The sequence below is a fragment of the Lissotriton vulgaris genome, unplaced genomic scaffold (assembly GCF_964263255.1).
Source record: "Lissotriton vulgaris unplaced genomic scaffold, aLisVul1.2 SCAFFOLD_1673, whole genome shotgun sequence".
NCBI lineage: Eukaryota > Metazoa > Chordata > Amphibia > Caudata > Salamandridae > Lissotriton > Lissotriton vulgaris.
In genome coordinates, this window is record NW_028241535.1 from 343,620 (window position 1) to 362,049 (window position 18,430).

The 18,430-nt window shown below is 41.1% G+C and overlaps 24 non-coding genes across 24 annotated transcripts; 8 read left to right on the forward strand and 16 right to left on the reverse strand.

The window, feature by feature from the left end:
• Positions 1-546: 546 nt before the first annotated feature.
• TRNAS-GCU (transfer RNA serine (anticodon GCU)) lies at positions 547-628 on the reverse strand. Its single transcript has one exon. It is a non-coding gene; the product is annotated as a tRNA-Ser (tRNA).
• Positions 629-917: 289 nt separating this feature from the next.
• On the forward strand, positions 918-1,012 carry TRNAI-UAU (transfer RNA isoleucine (anticodon UAU)). Its single transcript has 2 exons — positions 918-955; positions 977-1,012. It is a non-coding gene; the product is annotated as a tRNA-Ile (tRNA).
• A 1,171-nt stretch (positions 1,013-2,183) lies between these two features.
• On the reverse strand, positions 2,184-2,255 carry TRNAT-UGU (transfer RNA threonine (anticodon UGU)). The gene has a single exon. It is a non-coding gene; the product is annotated as a tRNA-Thr (tRNA).
• Positions 2,256-2,844: 589 nt separating this feature from the next.
• TRNAS-GCU (transfer RNA serine (anticodon GCU)) lies at positions 2,845-2,926 on the reverse strand. The gene has a single exon. It is a non-coding gene; the product is annotated as a tRNA-Ser (tRNA).
• Positions 2,927-3,215: 289 nt separating this feature from the next.
• On the forward strand, positions 3,216-3,310 carry TRNAI-UAU (transfer RNA isoleucine (anticodon UAU)). The gene is made up of 2 exons: positions 3,216-3,253; positions 3,275-3,310. It is a non-coding gene; the product is annotated as a tRNA-Ile (tRNA).
• A 1,156-nt stretch (positions 3,311-4,466) lies between these two features.
• On the reverse strand, positions 4,467-4,538 carry TRNAT-UGU (transfer RNA threonine (anticodon UGU)). The gene has a single exon. It is a non-coding gene; the product is annotated as a tRNA-Thr (tRNA).
• A 589-nt stretch (positions 4,539-5,127) lies between these two features.
• Positions 5,128-5,209, reverse strand: TRNAS-GCU (transfer RNA serine (anticodon GCU)). Its single transcript has one exon. It is a non-coding gene; the product is annotated as a tRNA-Ser (tRNA).
• A 289-nt stretch (positions 5,210-5,498) lies between these two features.
• On the forward strand, positions 5,499-5,593 carry TRNAI-UAU (transfer RNA isoleucine (anticodon UAU)). Its single transcript has 2 exons — positions 5,499-5,536; positions 5,558-5,593. It is a non-coding gene; the product is annotated as a tRNA-Ile (tRNA).
• A 1,184-nt stretch (positions 5,594-6,777) lies between these two features.
• On the reverse strand, positions 6,778-6,849 carry TRNAT-UGU (transfer RNA threonine (anticodon UGU)). Its single transcript has one exon. It is a non-coding gene; the product is annotated as a tRNA-Thr (tRNA).
• Positions 6,850-7,438: 589 nt separating this feature from the next.
• Positions 7,439-7,522, reverse strand: TRNAS-GCU (transfer RNA serine (anticodon GCU)). Its single transcript has one exon. It is a non-coding gene; the product is annotated as a tRNA-Ser (tRNA).
• A 289-nt stretch (positions 7,523-7,811) lies between these two features.
• Positions 7,812-7,906, forward strand: TRNAI-UAU (transfer RNA isoleucine (anticodon UAU)). Its single transcript has 2 exons — positions 7,812-7,849; positions 7,871-7,906. It is a non-coding gene; the product is annotated as a tRNA-Ile (tRNA).
• Positions 7,907-9,074: 1,168 nt separating this feature from the next.
• On the reverse strand, positions 9,075-9,146 carry TRNAT-UGU (transfer RNA threonine (anticodon UGU)). Its single transcript has one exon. It is a non-coding gene; the product is annotated as a tRNA-Thr (tRNA).
• Positions 9,147-9,735: 589 nt separating this feature from the next.
• TRNAS-GCU (transfer RNA serine (anticodon GCU)) lies at positions 9,736-9,817 on the reverse strand. The gene has a single exon. It is a non-coding gene; the product is annotated as a tRNA-Ser (tRNA).
• A 289-nt stretch (positions 9,818-10,106) lies between these two features.
• On the forward strand, positions 10,107-10,201 carry TRNAI-UAU (transfer RNA isoleucine (anticodon UAU)). Its single transcript has 2 exons — positions 10,107-10,144; positions 10,166-10,201. It is a non-coding gene; the product is annotated as a tRNA-Ile (tRNA).
• A 1,170-nt stretch (positions 10,202-11,371) lies between these two features.
• TRNAT-UGU (transfer RNA threonine (anticodon UGU)) lies at positions 11,372-11,443 on the reverse strand. Its single transcript has one exon. It is a non-coding gene; the product is annotated as a tRNA-Thr (tRNA).
• Positions 11,444-12,032: 589 nt separating this feature from the next.
• On the reverse strand, positions 12,033-12,114 carry TRNAS-GCU (transfer RNA serine (anticodon GCU)). Its single transcript has one exon. It is a non-coding gene; the product is annotated as a tRNA-Ser (tRNA).
• A 289-nt stretch (positions 12,115-12,403) lies between these two features.
• On the forward strand, positions 12,404-12,498 carry TRNAI-UAU (transfer RNA isoleucine (anticodon UAU)). Its single transcript has 2 exons — positions 12,404-12,441; positions 12,463-12,498. It is a non-coding gene; the product is annotated as a tRNA-Ile (tRNA).
• A 1,184-nt stretch (positions 12,499-13,682) lies between these two features.
• On the reverse strand, positions 13,683-13,754 carry TRNAT-UGU (transfer RNA threonine (anticodon UGU)). Its single transcript has one exon. It is a non-coding gene; the product is annotated as a tRNA-Thr (tRNA).
• A 594-nt stretch (positions 13,755-14,348) lies between these two features.
• TRNAS-GCU (transfer RNA serine (anticodon GCU)) lies at positions 14,349-14,430 on the reverse strand. The gene has a single exon. It is a non-coding gene; the product is annotated as a tRNA-Ser (tRNA).
• A 289-nt stretch (positions 14,431-14,719) lies between these two features.
• On the forward strand, positions 14,720-14,814 carry TRNAI-UAU (transfer RNA isoleucine (anticodon UAU)). The gene is made up of 2 exons: positions 14,720-14,757; positions 14,779-14,814. It is a non-coding gene; the product is annotated as a tRNA-Ile (tRNA).
• Positions 14,815-15,998: 1,184 nt separating this feature from the next.
• On the reverse strand, positions 15,999-16,070 carry TRNAT-UGU (transfer RNA threonine (anticodon UGU)). Its single transcript has one exon. It is a non-coding gene; the product is annotated as a tRNA-Thr (tRNA).
• A 594-nt stretch (positions 16,071-16,664) lies between these two features.
• TRNAS-GCU (transfer RNA serine (anticodon GCU)) lies at positions 16,665-16,746 on the reverse strand. Its single transcript has one exon. It is a non-coding gene; the product is annotated as a tRNA-Ser (tRNA).
• Positions 16,747-17,035: 289 nt separating this feature from the next.
• TRNAI-UAU (transfer RNA isoleucine (anticodon UAU)) lies at positions 17,036-17,130 on the forward strand. The gene is made up of 2 exons: positions 17,036-17,073; positions 17,095-17,130. It is a non-coding gene; the product is annotated as a tRNA-Ile (tRNA).
• A 1,184-nt stretch (positions 17,131-18,314) lies between these two features.
• TRNAT-UGU (transfer RNA threonine (anticodon UGU)) lies at positions 18,315-18,386 on the reverse strand. Its single transcript has one exon. It is a non-coding gene; the product is annotated as a tRNA-Thr (tRNA).
• Positions 18,387-18,430: the final 44 nt, after the last annotated feature.

Below are 18,430 nucleotides of genomic sequence, written 5' to 3' on the forward strand. Positions count from 1 at the left end.
GGTATGAAGATATCTATGATTTTGAGACTCTGTATGGAAATGCAGTTGCATTTGAATGTCTACATGCGTGCACAAATCGAAGAGCATGCTTAAGACACTTTTCTTGAAAGTAGGAAAAACTCCATTTTGATTTGAGAACATAAGAGTATTCACATTTATGACCATACTGAAAGCTCTAGTGAGTATGTCCGCAATCAGTGACAGATAGAGAACTCACTTATTAGAAGTGATCTGTCTCTGTGGGGCAGACAAATGTAAACACTCATACACTTAAGACGGCTGAAACTTTAGGAGTAAGAAATGCTTTCTTATCAGTCTATCTATCCAAACTGGTTGGAAGGCCAGGAGTGAGGAATAGGCAATCCTCTGGACACTTCATGAAAGATCTAATTTCAATTAAGCACAAAATACTTCCCTTTATTTGACATAAATGCCATAATGGAATAGTCAGTTGGGCCCTTCTAGTGGATTATGGCAGTGTCTTGAAAGAGAGTGTAATTGTACTACGAGACATGCTCACCTTCAAAAGAGTGTCTGATGGCTTTCCGACGAAGGTGGGATTCGAACCAACGCGTGCAGAGCACAATGGATTAGCAGTCCATCGCCTTAACCACTCGGCCACCTCGTCTGCCTTGTGGGCCTATATTTCATTTTTGGTGAAATTCTAACTATGTGCTAATTAAAAATAAGCATAAGTTTATCCTAGACTGTGTCAGAACGGCAAATGTATGGGGTGTTCAATAGACAGAGCACACGATATAGCAGAATTATCAAATCTATTCCATTTGGACTGTATTTTTAATAGTCATGATAACATGCTAGCATGTGAGTCGATCTTGCACAGTGAATAATGGAGCAGTGCAGTATCTACTTGGTTAGCACTAGATGGCTTAAATGGGGAGAAATGAAAACAGTGAGCTCCAGTGGCGCAATCGGTTAGCGCGCGGTACTTATACAGCAGTACTTGCACTGAGCCATGCCGAGGTTGTGAGTTCGAGCCTCACCTGGAGCAGTTGATTGGTTTTCATAAACCATTTCACTAAAAGTAAAGATTAGACTCAGAATAAAGACGGCTCTTGCTAGAGAGTCTTAACTTCTTTTCAGGATCTGCGTGTCCGACTCCTCCAGGTGCCAAATATCACATATCCTATGCGATGCTCCTTATAAACATTCAATGATGTACCATCTTGCATAGCATGCAAACACCACATCAGTGCATTTAAAAATACTTTTGTAGAATAATAAATATGATGAATACATTGTTGTCACGGGATAACCATAAACTGAGGAGCTGCAAACAGTGCTGTGTCAGCTACATACAATAAAATTTAACTCAAAGAAATATCAAAAGAAGAGCATCATCATATTAAAGTTTCTAGTCAACATAAGAGTTGCACCATAGCAGCTTATGGTGCTTTCTGCTCAGATTGTGCCTCCAATCCCACATTGACTTTTTTAGTTCTTTGCAATTTTAAAAAACAATTCCTGCTCAAAGCTAGCTTTTCAAAACCATTCAACCTATTACATTTATTTCTCTAACCTGTGAATGTGGTCCATGTTCTCTTTTCCTCATTCCCATCATGATACTCCCTTTCCGGAAACCAAGTTCACTTCTTTATCCAGCCCACCCATCCAAGGTCACCAAATCTATGAAGCAATTCTGCTTTTTCTCACATTCTCTCCATGTACAAGATACCTTGTATCAATTGAATGGACAGCAGGAGAGGTGAATATTTATGGTTAGTGGGGGTGGGGTTTTGAAGATTAACCTCATTTGACTAAGAGCCGGGGTATCTGGGAGAAAAAGTATTTTAAGGGGGATGAAGTTCATATCTCCTTGGTGAAATTTCTAGAGCCTTATTTCATCCTTTCTGTGGATGCAGACTCAGTCGGAACAGACGTCCTAGTCCTCGCTCTGCCTTTCAAAGGAACTTTAAATATGCATGGCTTATTTGGCTTTGCCCGGCAGGGCTTGCCCGGCGGGGTGAGAATGGCGTTTGTCAGGCGTTTCGTCAGGCGATCGGAAGGGGTGAGGCAATAGTTTATGGTTCAATGGTTTTCATGAAGTCTTCTTGATAAGATGAAAGATGGAAAGGGAAGCTTGTCAATAAGCAAACTTAAGACAAGGTGTGACTCCTTGAAAGAATGACTTGAAAACAACATACAGAAACACACATATAAAAAGGCCCTGATGAGGCTTGAACTCATGACCCCTGGTTTACAAGACCAGTGCTCTGCCACTGAGCTACAAGGATGGTCTGCCTGCAGTTTGTAAATCGCAACATGTATTCTTACTGCGGTATGAAGATATCTATGATTTTGAGACTCTGTATGGAAATGCAGTTGCATTTGAATGTCTACATGCGTGCACAAATCGAAGAGCATGCTTAAGACACTTTTCTTGAAAGTAGGAAAAACTCCATTTTGATTTGAGAACATAAGAGTATTCACATTTATGACCATACTGAAAGCTCTAGTGAGTATGTCCGCAATCAGTGACAGATAGAGAACTCACTTATTAGAAGTGATCTGTCTCTGTGGGGCAGACAAATGTAAACACTCATACACTTAAGACGGCTGAAACTTTAGGAGTAAGAAATGCTTTCTTATCAGTCTATCTATCCAAACTGGTTGGAAGGCCAGGAGTGAGGAATAGGCAATCCTCTGGACACTTCATGAAAGATCTAATTTCAATTAAGCACAAAATACTTCCCTTTATTTGACATAAATGCCATAATGGAATAGTCAGTTGGGCCCTTCTAGTGGATTATGGCAGTGTCTTGAAAGAGAGTGTAATTGTACTACGAGACATGCTCACCTTCAAAAGAGTGTCTGATGGCTTTCCGACGAAGGTGGGATTCGAACCAACGCGTGCAGAGCACAATGGATTAGCAGTCCATCGCCTTAACCACTCGGCCACCTCGTCTGCCTTGTGGGCCTATATTTCATTTTTGGTGAAATTCTAACTATGTGCTAATTAAAAATAAGCATAAGTTTATCCTAGACTGTGTCAGAACGGCAAATGTATGGGGTGTTCAATAGACAGAGCACACGATATAGCAGAATTATCAAATCTATTCCATTTGGACTGTATTTTTAATAGTCATGATAACATGCTAGCATGTGAGTCGATCTTGCACAGTGAATAATGGAGCAGTGCAGTATCTACTTGGTTAGCACTAGATGGCTTAAATGGGGAGAAATGAAAACAGTGAGCTCCAGTGGCGCAATCGGTTAGCGCGCGGTACTTATACAGCAGTACTTGCACTGAGCCATGCCGAGGTTGTGAGTTCGAGCCTCACCTGGAGCAGTTGATTGGTTTTCATAAACCATTTCACTAAAAGTAAAGATTAGACTCAGAATAAAGACGGCTCTTGCTAGAGAGTCTTAACTTCTTTTCAGGATCTGCGTGTCCGACTCCTCCAGGTGCCAAATATCACATATCCTATGCGATGCTCCTTATAAACATTCAATGATGTACCATCTTGCATAGCATGCAAACACCACATCAGTGCATTTAAAAATACTTTTGTAGAATAATAAATATGATGAATACATTGTTGTCACGGGATAACCATAAACTGAGGAGCTGCAAACAGTGCTGTGTCAGCTACATACAATAAAATTTAACTCAAAGAAATATCAAAAGAAGAGCATCATCATATTAAAGTTTCTAGTCAACATAAGAGTTGCACCATAGCAGCTTATGGTGCTTTCTGCTCAGATTGTGCCTCCAATCCCACATTGACTTTTTTAGTTCTTTGCAATTTTAAAAAACAATTCCTGCTCAAAGCTAGCTTTTCAAAACCATTCAACCTATTACATTTATTTCTCTAACCTGTGAATGTGGTCCATGTTCTCTTTTCCTCATTCCCATCATGATACTCCCTTTCCGGAAACCAAGTTCACTTCTTTATCCAGCCCACCCATCCAAGGTCACCAAATCTATGAAGCAATTCTGCTTTTTCTCACATTCTCTCCATGTACAAGATACCTTGTATCAATTGAATGGACAGCAGGAGAGGTGAATATTTATGGTTAGTGGGGGTGGGGTTTTGAAGATTAACCTCATTTGACTAAGAGCCGGGGTATCTGGGAGAAAAAGTATTTTAAGGGGGATGAAGTTCATATCTCCTTGGTGAAATTTCTAGAGCCTTATTTCATCCTTTCTGTGGATGCAGACTCAGTCGGAACAGACGTCCTAGTCCTCGCTCTGCCTTTCAAAGGAACTTTAAATATGCATGGCTTATTTGGCTTTGCCCGGCGGGGTGAGAATGGCGTTTGTCAGGCGTTCGTCAGGCGATCGGAAGGGGTGAGGCAATAGTTTATGGTTCAATGGTTTTCATGAAGTCTTCTTGATAAGATGAAAGATGGAAAGGGAAGCTTGTCAATAAGCAAACTTAAGACAAGGTGTGACTCCTAGAAAGAATGACTTGAAAACAACATACAGAAACACACATATAAAAAGGCCCTGATGAGGCTTGAACTCATGACCCCTGGTTTACAAGACCAGTGCTCTGCCACTGTGCTACAAGGCCGGTCTGCTTGCAGTTTGTAAATCGCAACATGTATTCTTACTGCGGTATGAAGATATCTATGATTTTGAGACTCTGTATGGAAATGCAGTTGCATTTGAATGTCTACATGCGTGCACAAATCGAAGAGCATGCTTAAGACACTTTTCTTGAAAGTAGGAAAAACTCCATTTTGATTTGAGAACATAAGAGTATTCACATTTATGACCATACTGAAAGCTCTAGTGAGTATGTCCGCAATCAGTGACAGATAGAGAACTCACTTATTAGAAGTGATCTGTCTCTGTGGGGCAGACAAATGTAAACACTCATACACTTGAGACGGCTGAAACTTTAGGAGTAAGAAATGCTTTCTTATCAGTCTATCTATTTAAACTGGTTGGAAGGCCAGGAGTGAGGAATAGGCAATCCTCTGGACACTTCATGAAAGATCTAATTTCAATTAAGCACAAAATACTTCCCTTTATTTGACATAAATGCCATAATGGAATAGTCAGTTGGGCCCTTCTAGTGGATTATGGCAGTGTCTTGAAAGAGAGTGTAATTGTACTACGAGACATGCTCACCTTCAAAAGAGTGTCTGATGGCTTTCCGACGAAGGTGGGATTCGAACCCACGCGTGCAGAGCACAATGGATTAGCAGTCCATCGCCTTAACCACTCGGCCACCTCGTCTGCCTTAGGGGCCTATATTTCATTTTTGGTAAAAGTTTAACTATGTGCTAATTAAAAATAAGCATAAGTTTATCCTAGACTGTGTCAGAACGGCAAATGTATGGGGTGTTCAATAGACAGAGCACACGATATAGCAGAATTATCAAATCTATTCCATTTGGACTGTATTTTTATTGGTCATGATAACATGCTAGCATTTGAGTCGATCTTGCACAGTGAATAATGGAGCAGTGCAGTATCTACTTGGTTAGCACTAGATGGCTCAAATGGGGAGAAGTGAAAACAGTGAGCTCCAGTGGCGCAATCGGTTAGCGCGCGGTACTTATACAGCAGTACTTGCACTGAGCCATGCCGAGGTTGTGAGTTCGAGCCTCACCTGGAGCAGTTGATTGGTTTTCATAAACCATTTCACTAAAAGTAAAGATTAGACTCAGAATAAAGACGGCTCTTGCTAGAGAGTCTTAACTTCTTTTCAGGATCTGCGTGTCCGACTCCTCCAGGTGCCAAATATCACATATCCTATGCGATGCTCCTTATAAACATTCAATGATGTACCATCTTGCATAGCATGCAAACACCACATCAGTGCATTTAAAAATACTTTTGTAGAATAATAAATATGATGAATACATTGTTGTCACGGGATAACCATAAACTGAGGAGCTGCAAACAGTGCTGTGTCAGCTACATACAATAAAATTTAACTCAAAGAAATATCAAAAGAAGAGCATCATCATATTAAAGTTTCTAGTCAACATAAGAGTTGCACCATAGCAGCTTATGGTGCTTTCTGCTCAGATTGTGCCTCCAATCCCACATTGACTTTTTTAGTTCTTTGCAATTTTAAAAAACAATTCCTGCTCAAAGCTAGCTTTTCAAAACCATTCAACCTATTACATTTATTTCTCTAACCTGTGAATGTGGTCCATGTTCTCTTTTCCTCATTCCCATCATGATACTCCCTTTCCAGAATCCAAGTTCACTTCTTTATCCAGCCCACCCATCCAAGGTCACCAAATCTATGAAGCAATTCTGCTTTTTCTCACATTCTCTCCATGTACAAGATACCTTGTATCAATTGAATGGACAGCAGGAGAGGTGAATATTTATGGTTAGTGGGGGTGGGGTTTTGAAGATTAACCTCATTTGACTAAGAGCCGGGGTATCTGGGAGAAAAAGTATTTTAAGGGGGATGAAGTTCATATCTCCTTGGTGAAATTTCTAGAGCCTTATTTCATCCTTTCTGTGGATGCAGACTCAGTCGGAACAGACGTCCTAGTCCTCGCTCTGCCTTTCAAAGGAACTTTAAATATGCATGGCTTATTTGGCTTTGCCCGGCGGGGCTTGCCCGGCGGGGCTTGCCCGGCGGGGTGAGAATGGCGTTTGTCAGGCGTTCGTCAGGCGATCGGAAGGGGTGAGGCAATAGTTTATGGTTCAATGGTTTTCATGAAGTCTTCTTGATAAGATGAAAGATGGAAAGGGAAGCTTGTCAATAAGCAAACTTAAGACAAGGTGTGACTCCTAGAAAGAATGACTTGAAAACAACATACAGAAACACACATATAAAAAGGCCCTGATGAGGCTTGAACTCATGACCCCTGGTTTACAAGACCAGTGCTCTGCCACTGAGCTACAAGGATGGTCTGCCTGCAGTTTGTAAATCGCAACATGTATTCTTACTGCGGTATGAAGATATCTATGATTTTGAGACTCTGTATGGAAATGCAGTTGCATTTGAATGTCTACATGCGTGCACAAATCGAAGAGCATGCTTAAGACACTTTTCTTGAAAGTAGGAAAAACTCCATTTTGATTTGAGAACATAAGAGTATTCACATTTATGACCATACTGAAAGCTCTAGTGAGTATGTCCGCAATCAGTGACAGATAGAGAACTCACTTATTAGAAGTGATCTGTCTCTGTGGGGCAGACAAATGTAAACACTCATACACTTGAGACGGCTGAAACTTTAGGAGTAAGAAATGCTTTCTTATCAGTCTATCTATCCAAACTGGTTGGAAGGCCAGGAGTGAGGAATAGGCAATCCTCTGGACACTTCATGAAAGATCTAATTTCAATTAAGCACAAAATACTTCCCTTTATTTGACATAAATGCCATAATGGAATAGTCAGTTGGGCCCTTCTAGTGGATTATGGCAGTGTCTTGAAAGAGAGTGTAATTGTACTACGAGACATGCTCACCTTCAAAAGAGTGTCTGATGGCTTTCCGACGAAGGTGGGATTCGAACCCACGCGTGCAGAGCACAATGTGGATTAGCAGTCCATCGCCTTAACCACTCGGCCACCTCGTATGCCTTGGGGGCCTATATTTCATTTTTGGTGAAATTCTAACTATGTGCTAATTAAAAATAAGCATAAGTTTATCCTAGACTGTGTCAGAACGGCAAATGTATGGGGTGTTCAATAGACAGAGCACACGATATAGCAGAATTATCAAATCTATTCCATTTGGACTGTATTTTTAATTGTCATGATAACATGCTAGCATGTGAGTCGATCTTGCACAGTGAATAATGGAGCAGTGCAGTATCTACTTGGTTAGCACTAGATGGCTCAAATGGAGAGAAATGAAAACAGTGAGCTCCAGTGGCGCAATCGGTTAGCGCGCGGTACTTATACAGCAGTACTTGCACTGAGCCATGCCGAGGTTGTGAGTTCGAGCCTCACCTGGAGCAGTTGATTGGTTTTCATAAACCATTTCACTAAAAGTAAAGATTAGACTCAGAATAAAGACGGCTCTTGCTAGAGAGTCTTAACTTCTTTTCAGGATCTGCGTGTCCGACTCCTCCAGGTGCCAAATATCACATATCCTATGCGATGCTCCTTATAAACATTCAATGATGTACCATCTTGCATAGCATGCAAACACCACATCAGTGCATTTAAAAATACTTTTGTAGAATAATAAATATGATGAATACATTGTTGTCACGGGATAACCATAAACTGAGGAGCTGCAATCAGTGCTGTCAGCTACATACAATAAAATTTAACTCAAAGAAATATCAAAAGAAGAGCATCATCATATTAAAGTTTCTAGTCAACAAAAGAGTTGCACCATAGCAGCTTATGGTGCTTTCTGCTCAGATTGTGCCTCCAATCCCACATTGACTTTTTTAGTTCTTTGCAATTTTAAAAAACAATTCCTGCTCAAAGCTAGCTTTTCAAAACCATTCAACCTATTACATTTATTTCTCTAACCTGTGAATGTGGTCCATGTTCTCTTTTCCTCATTCCCATCATGATACTCCCTTTCCGGAAACCAAGTTCACTTCTTTATCCAGCCCACCCATCCAAGGTCACCAAATCTATGAAGCAATTCTGCTTTTTCTCACATTCTCTCCATGTACAAGATACCTTGTATCAATTGAATGGACAGCAGGAGAGGTGAATATTTATGGTTAGTGGGGGTGGGGTTTTGAAGATTAACCTCATTTGACTAAGAGCCGGGGTATCTGGGAGAAAAAGTATTTTAAGGGGGATGAAGTTCATATCTCCTTGGTGAAATTTCTAGAGCCTTATTTCATCCTTTCTGTGGATGCAGACTCAGTCGGAACAGACGTCCTAGTCCTCGCTCTGCCTTTCAAAGGAACTTTAAATATGCATGGCTTATTTGGCTTTGCCCGGCAGGGCTTGCCCGGCGGGGTGAGAATGGCGTTTGTCAGACGTTCGTCAGGCGATCGGAAGGGGTGAGGCAATAGTTTATGGTTCAATGGTTTTCATGAAGTCTTCTTGATAAGATGAAAGATGGAAAGGGAAGCTTGTCAATAAGCAAACTTAAGACAAGGTGTGACTCCTAGAAAGAATGACTTGAAAACAACATACAGAAACACACATATAAAAAGGCCCTGATGAGGCTTGAACTCATGACCCCTGGTTTACAAGACCAGTGCTCTGCCACTGTGCTACAAGGCCAGTCTGCCTGCAGTTTGTAAATCGCAACATGTATTCTTACTGCGGTATGAAGATATCTATGATTTTGAGACTCTGTATGGAAATGCAGTTGCATTTGAATGTCTACATGCGTGCACAAATCGAAGAGCATGCTTAAGACACTTTTCTTGAAAATAGGAAAAACTCCATTTTGATTTGAGAACATAAGAGTATTCACATTTATGACCATACTGAAAGCTCTAGTGAGTATGTCCGCAATCAGTGACAGATAGAGAACTCACTTATTAGAAGTGATCTGTCTCTGTGGGGCAGACAAATGTAAACACTCATACACTTGAGACGTCTGAAACTTTAGGAGTAAGAAATGCTTTCTTATCAGTCTATCTATCCAAACTGGTTGGAAGGCCAGGAGTGAGGAATAGGCAATCCTCTGGACACTTCATGAAAGATCTAATTTCAATTAAGCACAAAATACTTCCCTTTATTTGACATAAATGCCATAATGGAATAGTCAGTTGGGCCCTTCTAGTGGATTATGGCAGTGTCTTGAAAGAGAGTGTAATTGTACTACAAGACATGCTCACCTTCAAAAGAGTGTCTGATGGCTTTCCGACGAAGGTGGGATTCGAACCCACGCGTGCAGAGCACAATGGATTAGCAGTCCATCGCCTTAACCACTCGGCCACCTCGTCTGCCTTAGGAGCCTATATTTCATTTTTGGTGAAATTCTAACTATGTGCTAATTAAAAATAAGCATAAGTTTATCCTAGACTGTGTCAGAACGGCAAATGTATGGGGTGTTCAATAGACAGAGCACACGATATAGCAGAATTATCAAATCTATTCCATTTGGACTGTATTTTTAATAGTCATGATAACATGCTAGCATGTGAGTCGATCTTGCACAGTGAATAATGGAGCAGTGCAGTATCTACTTGGTTAGCACTAGATGGCTCAAATGGGGAGAAATGAAAACAGTGAGCTCCAGTGGCGCAATCGGTTAGCGCGCGGTACTTATACAGCAGTACTTGCACTGAGCCATGCCGAGGTTGTGAGTTCGAGCCTCACCTGGAGCAGTTGATTGGTTTTCATAAACCATTTCACTAAAAGTAAAGATTAGACTCAGAATAAAGACGGCTCTTGCTATAGAGTCTTAACTTCTTTTCAGGATCTGCGTGTCCGACTCCTCCAGGTGCCAAATATCACATATCCTATGCGATGCTCCTTATAAACATTCAATGATGTACCATCTTGCATAGCATGCAAACACCACATCAGTGCATTTAAAAATACTTTTGTAGAATAATAAATATGATGAATACATTGTTGTCACGGGATAACCATAAACTGAGGAGCTGCAAACAGTGCTGTGTCAGCTACATACAATAAAATTTAACTCAAAGAAATATCAAAAGAAGAGCATCATCATATTAAAGTTTCTAGTCAACATAAGAGTTGCACCATAGCAGCTTATGGTGCTTTCTGCTCAGATTGTGCCTCCAATCCCACATTGACTTTTTTAGTTCTTTGCAATTTTAAAAAACAATTCCTGCTCAAAGCTAGCTTTTCAAAACCATTCAACCTATTACATTTATTTCTCTAACCTGTGAATGTGGTCCATGTTCTCTTTTCCTCATTCCCATCATGATACTCCCTTTCCGGAAACCAAGTTCACTTCTTTATCCAGCCCACCCATCCAAGGTCACCAAATCTATGAAGCAATTCTGCTTTTTCTCACATTCTCTCCATGTACAAGATACCTTGTATCAATTGAATGGACAGCAGGAGAGGTGAATATTTATGGTTAGTGGGGGTGGGGTTTTGAAGATTAACCTCATTTGACTAAGAGCCGGGGTATCTGGGAGAAAAAGTATTTTAAGGGGGATGAAGTTCATATCTCCTTGGTGAAATTTCTAGAGCCTTATTTCATCCTTTCTGTGGATGCAGACTCAGTCGGAACAGACGTCCTAGTCCTCGCTCTGCCTTTCAAAGGAACTTTAAATATGCATGGCTTATTTGGCTTTGCCCGGCGGGGCTTGCCCGGCGGGGTGAGAATGGCGTTTGTCAGGCGTTCGTCAGGCGATCGGAAGGGGTGAGGCAATAGTTTATGGTTCAATGGTTTTCATGAAGTCTTCTTGATAAGATGAAAGATGGAAAGGGAAGCTTGTCAATAAGCAAACTTAAGACAAGGTGTGACTCCTAGAAAGAATGACTTAAAAACAACATACAGAAACACACATATAAAAAGACCCTGATGAGGCTTGAACTCATGACCCCTGGTTTACAAGACCAGTGCTCTGCCACTGAGCTACAAGGCCGGTCTGCCTGCAGTTTGTAAATCGCAACATGTATTCTTACTGCGGTATGAAGATATCTATGATTTTGAGACTCTGTATGGAAATGCAGTTGCATTTGAATGTCTACATGCGTGCACAAATCGAAGAGCATGCTTAAGACACTTTTCTTGAAAGTAGGAAAAACTCCATTTTGATTTGAGAACATAAGAGTATTCACATTTATGACCATACTGAAAGCTCTAGTGAGTATGTCCGCAATCAGTGACAGATAGAGAACTCACTTATTAGAAGTGATCTGTCTCTGTGGGGCAGACAAATGTAAACACTCATACACTTGAGACGGCTGAAACTTTAGGAGTAAGAAATGCTTTCTTATCAGTCTATCTATCCAAACTGGTTGGAAGGCCAGGAGTGAGGAATAGGCAATCCTCTGGACACTTCATGAAAGATCTAATTTCAATTAAGCACAAAATACTTCCCTTTATTTGACATAAATGCCATAATGGAATAGTCAGTTGGGCCCTTCTAGTGGATTATGGCAGTGTCTTGAAAGAGAGTGTAATTGTACTACGAGACATGCTCACCTTCAAAAGAGTGTCTGATGGCTTTCCGACGAAGGTGGGATTCGAACCCACGCGTGCAGAGCACAATGGATTAGCAGTCCATCGCCTTAACCACTCGGCCACCTCGTCTGCCTTAGGGGCCTATATTTCATTTTTGGTGAAATTTTAACTATGTGCTAATTAAAAATAAGCATAAGTTTATCCTAGACTGTGTCAGAACGGCAAATGTATGGGGTGTTCAATAGACAGAGCACACGATATAGCAGAATTATCAAATCTATTCCATTTGGACTGTATTTTTATTGGTCATGATAACATGCTAGCATGTGAGTCGATCTTGCACAGTGAATAATGGAGCAGTGCAGTATCTACTTGGTTAGCACTAGATGGCTCAAATGGGGAGAAGTGAAAACAGTGAGCTCCAGTGGCGCAATCGGTTAGCGCGCGGTACTTATACAGCAGTACTTGCACTGAGCCATGCCGAGGTTGTGAGTTCGAGCCTCACCTGGAGCAGTTGATTGGTTTTCATAAACCATTTCACTAAAAGTAAAGATTAGACTCAGAATAAAGACGGCTCTTGCTAGAGAGTCTTAACTTCTTTTCAGGATCTGCGTGTCCGACTCCTCCAGGTGCCAAATATCACATATCCTATGCGATGCTCCTTATAAACATTCAATGATGTACCATCTTGCATAGCATGCAAACACCACATCAGTGCATTTAAAAATACTTTTGTAGAATAATAAATATGATGAATACATTGTTGTCACGGGATAACCATAAACTGAGGAGCTGCAAACAGTGCTGTGTCAGCTACATACAATAAAATTTAACTCAAAGAAATATCAAAAGAAGAGCATCATCATATTAAAGTTTCTAGTCAACATAAGAGTTGCACCATAGCAGCTTATGGTGCTTTCTGCTCAGATTGTGCCTCCAATCCCACATTGACTTTTTTAGTTCTTTGCAATTTTAAAAAACAATTCCTGCTCAAAGCTAGCTTTTCAAAACCATTCAACCTATTACATTTATTTCTCTAACCTGTGAATGTGGTCCATGTTCTCTTTTCCTCATTCCCATCATGATACTCCCTTTCCAGAATCCAAGTTCACTTCTTTATCCAGCCCACCCATCCAAGGTCACCAAATCTATGAAGCAATTCTGCTTTTTCTCACATTCTCTCCATGTACAAGATACCTTGTATCAATTGAATGGACAGCAGGAGAGGTGAATATTTATGGTTAGTGGGGGTGGGGTTTTGAAGATTAACCTCATTTGACTAAGAGCCGGGGTATCTGGGAGAAAAAGTATTTTAAGGGGGATGAAGTTCATATCTCCTTGGTGAAATTTCTAGAGCCTTATTTCATCCTTTCTGTGGATGCAGACTCAGTCGGAACAGACGTCCTAGTCCTCGCTCTGCCTTTCAAAGGAACTTTAAATATGCATGGCTTATTTGGCTTTGCCCGGCGGGGCTTGCCCGGCGGGGCTTGCCCGGCGGGGTGAGAATGGCGTTTGTCAGGCGTTCGTCAGGCGATCGGAAGGGGTGAGGCAATAGTTTATGGTTCAATGGTTTTCATGAAGTCTTCTTGATAAGATGAAAGATGGAAAGGGAAGCTTGTCAATAAGCAAACTTAAGACAAGGTGTGACTCCTAGAAAGAATGACTTGAAAACAACATACAGAAACACACATATAAAAAGGCCCTGATGAGGCTTGAACTCATGACCCCTGGTTTACAAGACCAGTGCTCTGCCACTGTGCTACAAGGCCGGTCTGCCTGCAGTTTGTAAATCGCAACATGTATTCTTACTGCGGTATGAAGATATCTATGATTTTGAGACTCTGTATGGAAATGCAGTTGCATTTGAATGTCTACATGCGTGCACAAATCGAAGAGCATGCTTAAGACACTTTTCTTGAAAGTAGGAAAAACTCCATTTTGATTTGAGAACATAAGAGTATTCACATTTATGACCATACTGAACTGAAAGCTCTAGTGAGTATGTCCGCAATCAGTGACAGATAGAGAACTCACTTATTAGAAGTGATCTGTCTCTGTGGGGCAGACAAATGTAAACACTCATACACTTGAGACGGCTGAAACTTTAGGAGTAAGAAATGCTTTCTTATCAGTCTATCTATCCAAACTGGTTGGAAGGCCAGGAGTGAGGAATAGGCAATCCTCTGGACACTTCATGAAAGATCTAATTTCAATTAAGCACAAAATACTTCCCTTTATTTGACATAAATGCCATAATGGAATAGTCAGTTGGGCCCTTCTAGTGGATTATGGCAGTGTCTTGAAAGAGAGTGTAATTGTACTACGAGACATGCTCACCTTCAAAAGAGTGTCTGATGGCTTTCCGACGAAGGTGGGATTCGAACCCACGCGTGCAGAGCACAATGGATTAGCAGTCCATCGCCTTAACCACTCGGCCACCTCGTCTGCCTTGGGGGCCTATATTTCATTTTTGGTGAAATTCTAACTATGTGCTAATTAAAAATAAGCATAAGTTTATCCTAGACTGTGTCAGAACGGCAAATGTATGGGGTGTTCAATAGACAGAGCACACGATATAGCAGAATTATCAAATCTATTCCATTTGGACTGTATTTTTAATTGTCATGATAACATGCTAGCATGTGAGTCGATCTTGCACAGTGAATAATGGAGCAGTGCAGTATCTACTTGGTTAGCACTAGATGGCTCAAATGGGGAGAAATGAAAACAGTGAGCTCCAGTGGCGCAATCGGTTAGCGCGCGGTACTTATACAGCAGTACTTGCACTGAGCCATGCTGAGGTTGTGAGTTCGAGCCTCACCTGGAGCAGTTGATTGGTTTTCATAAACCATTTCACTAAAAGTAAAGATTAGACTCAGAATAAAGACGGCTCTTGCTAGAGAGTCTTAACTTCTTTTCAGGATCTGCGTGTCCGACTCCTCCAGGTGCCAAATATCACATATCCTATGCGATGCTCCTTATAAACATTCAATGATGTACCATCTTGCATAGCATGCAAACACCACATCAGTGCATTTAAAAATACTTTTGTAGAATAATAAATATGATGAATACATTGTTGTCACGGGATAACCATAAACTGAGGAGCTGCAAACAGTGCTGTGTCAGCTACATACAATAAAATTTAACTCAAAGAAATATCAAAAGAAGAGCATCATCATATTAAAGTTTCTAGTCAACATAAGAGTTGCACCATAGCAGCTTATGGTGCTTTCTGCTCAGATTGTGCCTCCAATCCCACATTGACTTTTTTAGTTCTTTGCAATTTTAAAAAACAATTCCTGCTCAAAGCTAGCTTTTCAAAACCATTCAACCTATTACATTTATTTCTCTAACCTGTGAATGTGGTCCATGTTCTCTTTTCCTCATTCCCATCATGATACTCCCTTTCCAGAATCCAAGTTCACTTCTTTATCCAGCCCACCCATCCAAGGTCACCAAATCTATGAAGCAATTCTGCTTTTTCTCACATTCTCTCCATGTACAAGATACCTTGTATCAATTGAATGGACAGCAGGAGAGGTGAATATTTATGGTTAGTGGGGGTGGGGTTTTGAAGATTAACCTCATTTGACTAAGAGCCGGGGTATCTGGGAGAAAAAGTATTTTAAGGGGGATGAAGTTCATATCTCCTTGGTGAAATTTCTAGAGCCTTATTTCATCCTTTCTGTGGATGCAGACTCAGTCGGAACAGACGTCCTAGTCCTCGCTCTGCCTTTCAAAGGAACTTTAAATATGCATGGCTTATTTGGCTTTGCCCGGCGGGGCTTGCCCGGCGGGGCTTGCCCGGCGGGGTGAGAATGGCGTTTGTCAGGCGTTCGTCAGGCGATCGGAAGGGGTGAGGCAATAGTTTATGGTTCAATGGTTTTCATGAAGTCTTCTTGATAAGATGAAAGATGGAAAGGGAAGCTTGTCAATAAGCAAACTTAAGACAAGGTGTGACTCCTAGAAAGAATGACTTGAAAACAACATACAGAAACACACATATAAAAAGGCCCTGATGAGGCTTGAACTCATGACCCCTGGTTTACAAGACCAGTGCTCTGCCACTGTGCTACAAGGCCGGTCTGCCTGCAGTTTGTAAATCGCAACATGTATTCTTACTGCGGTATGAAGATATCTATGATTTTGAGACTCTGTATGGAAATGCAGTTGCATTTGAATGTCTACATGCGTGCACAAATCGAAGAGCATGCTTAAGACACTTTTCTTGAAAGTAGGAAAAACTCCATTTTGATTTGAGAACATAAGAGTATTCACATTTATGACCATACTGAACTGAAAGCTCTAGTGAGTATGTCCGCAATCAGTGACAGATAGAGAACTCACTTATTAGAAGTGATCTGTCTCTGTGGGGCAGACAAATGTAAACACTCATACACTTGAGACGGCTGAAACTTTAGGAGTAAGAAATGCTTTCTTATCAGTCTATCTATCCAAACTGGTTGGAAGGCCAGGAGTGAGGAATAGGCAATCCTCTGGACACTTCATGAAAGATCTAATTTCAATTAAGCACAAAATACTTCCCTTTATTTGACATAAATGCCATAATGGAATAGTCAGTTGGGCCCTTCTAGTGGATTATGGCAGTGTCTTGAAAGAGAGTGTAATTGTACTACGAGACATGCTCACCTTCAAAAGAGTGTCTGATGGCTTTCCGACGAAGGTGGGATTCGAACCCACGCGTGCAGAGCACAATGGATTAGCAGTCCATCGCCTTAACCACTCGGCCACCTCGTCTGCCTTGGGGGCCTATATTTCATTTTTGGTGAAATTCTAACTATGTGCTAATTAAAAATAAGCATAAGTTTATCCTAGACTGTGTCAGAACGGCAAATGTATGGGGTGTTCAATAGACAGAGCACACGATATAGCAGAATTATCAAATCTATTCCATTTGGACTGTATTTTTAATTGTCATGATAACATGCTAGCATGTGAGTCGATCTTGCACAGTGAATAATGGAGCAGTGCAGTATCTACTTGGTTAGCACTAGATGGCTCAAATGGGGAGAAATGAAAACAGTGAGCTCCAGTGGCGCAATCGGTTAGCGCGCGGTACTTATACAGCAGTACTTGCACTGAGCCATGCTGAGGTTGTGAGTTCGAGCCTCACCTGGAGCAGTTGATTGGTTTTCATAAACCATTTCACTAAAAGTAAAGATTAGACTCAGAATAAAGACGGCTCTTGCTAGAGAGTCTTAACTTCTTTTCAGGATCTGCGTGTCCGACTCCTCCAGGTGCCAAATATCACATATCCTATGCGATGCTCCTTATAAACATTCAATGATGTACCATCTTGCATAGCATGCAAACACCACATCAGTGCATTTAAAAATACTTTTGTAGAATAATAAATATGATGAATACATTGTTGTCACGGGATAACCATAAACTGAGGAGCTGCAAACAGTGCTGTGTCAGCTACATACAATAACATTTAACTCAAAGAAATATCAAAAGAAGAGCATCATCATATTAAAGTTTCTAGTCAACATAAGAGTTGCACCATAGCAGCTTATGGTGCTTTCTGCTCAGATTGTGCCTCCAATCCCACATTGACTTTTTTAGTTCTTTGCAATTTTAAAAAACAATTCCTGCTCAAAGCTAGCTTTTCAAAACCATTCAACCTATTACATTTATTTCTCTAACCTGTGAATGTGGTCCATGCTCTCTTTTCCTCATTCCCATCATGATACTCCCTTTCCAGAATCCAAGTTCACTTCTTTATCCAGCCCACCCATCCAAGGTCACCAAATCTATGAAGCAATTCTGCTTTTTCTCACATTCTCTCCATGTACAAGATACCTTGTATCAATTGAATGGACAGCAGGAGAGGTGAATATTTATGGTTAGTGGGGGTGGGGTTTTGAAGATTAACCTCATTTGACTAAGAGCCGGGGTATCTGGGAGAAAAAGTATTTTAAGGGGGATGAAGTTCATATCTCCTTGGTGAAATTTCTAGAGCCTTATTTCATCCTTTCTGTGGATGCAGACTCAGTCGGAACAGACGTCCTAGTCCTCGCTCTGCCTTTCAAAGGAACTTTAAATATGCATGGCTTATTTGGCTTTGCCCGGCGGGGCTTGCCCGGCGGGGCTTGCCCGGCGGGGTGAGATTGGCGTTTGTCAGGCGTTCGTCAGGCGATCGGAAGGGGTGAGGCAATAGTTTATGGTTCAATGGTTTTCATGAAGTCTTCTTGATAAGATGAAAGATGGAAAGGGAAGCTTGTCAATAAGCAAACTTAAGACAAGGTGTGACTCCTTGAAAGAATGACTTGAAAACAACATACAGAAACACACATATAAAAAGGCCCTGATGAGGCTTGAACTCATGACCCCTGGTTTACAAGACCAGTGCTCTGCCACTGAGCTACAAGGATGGTCTGCCTGCAGTTTGTAAATCGCAACATGTATTCTTACTGCG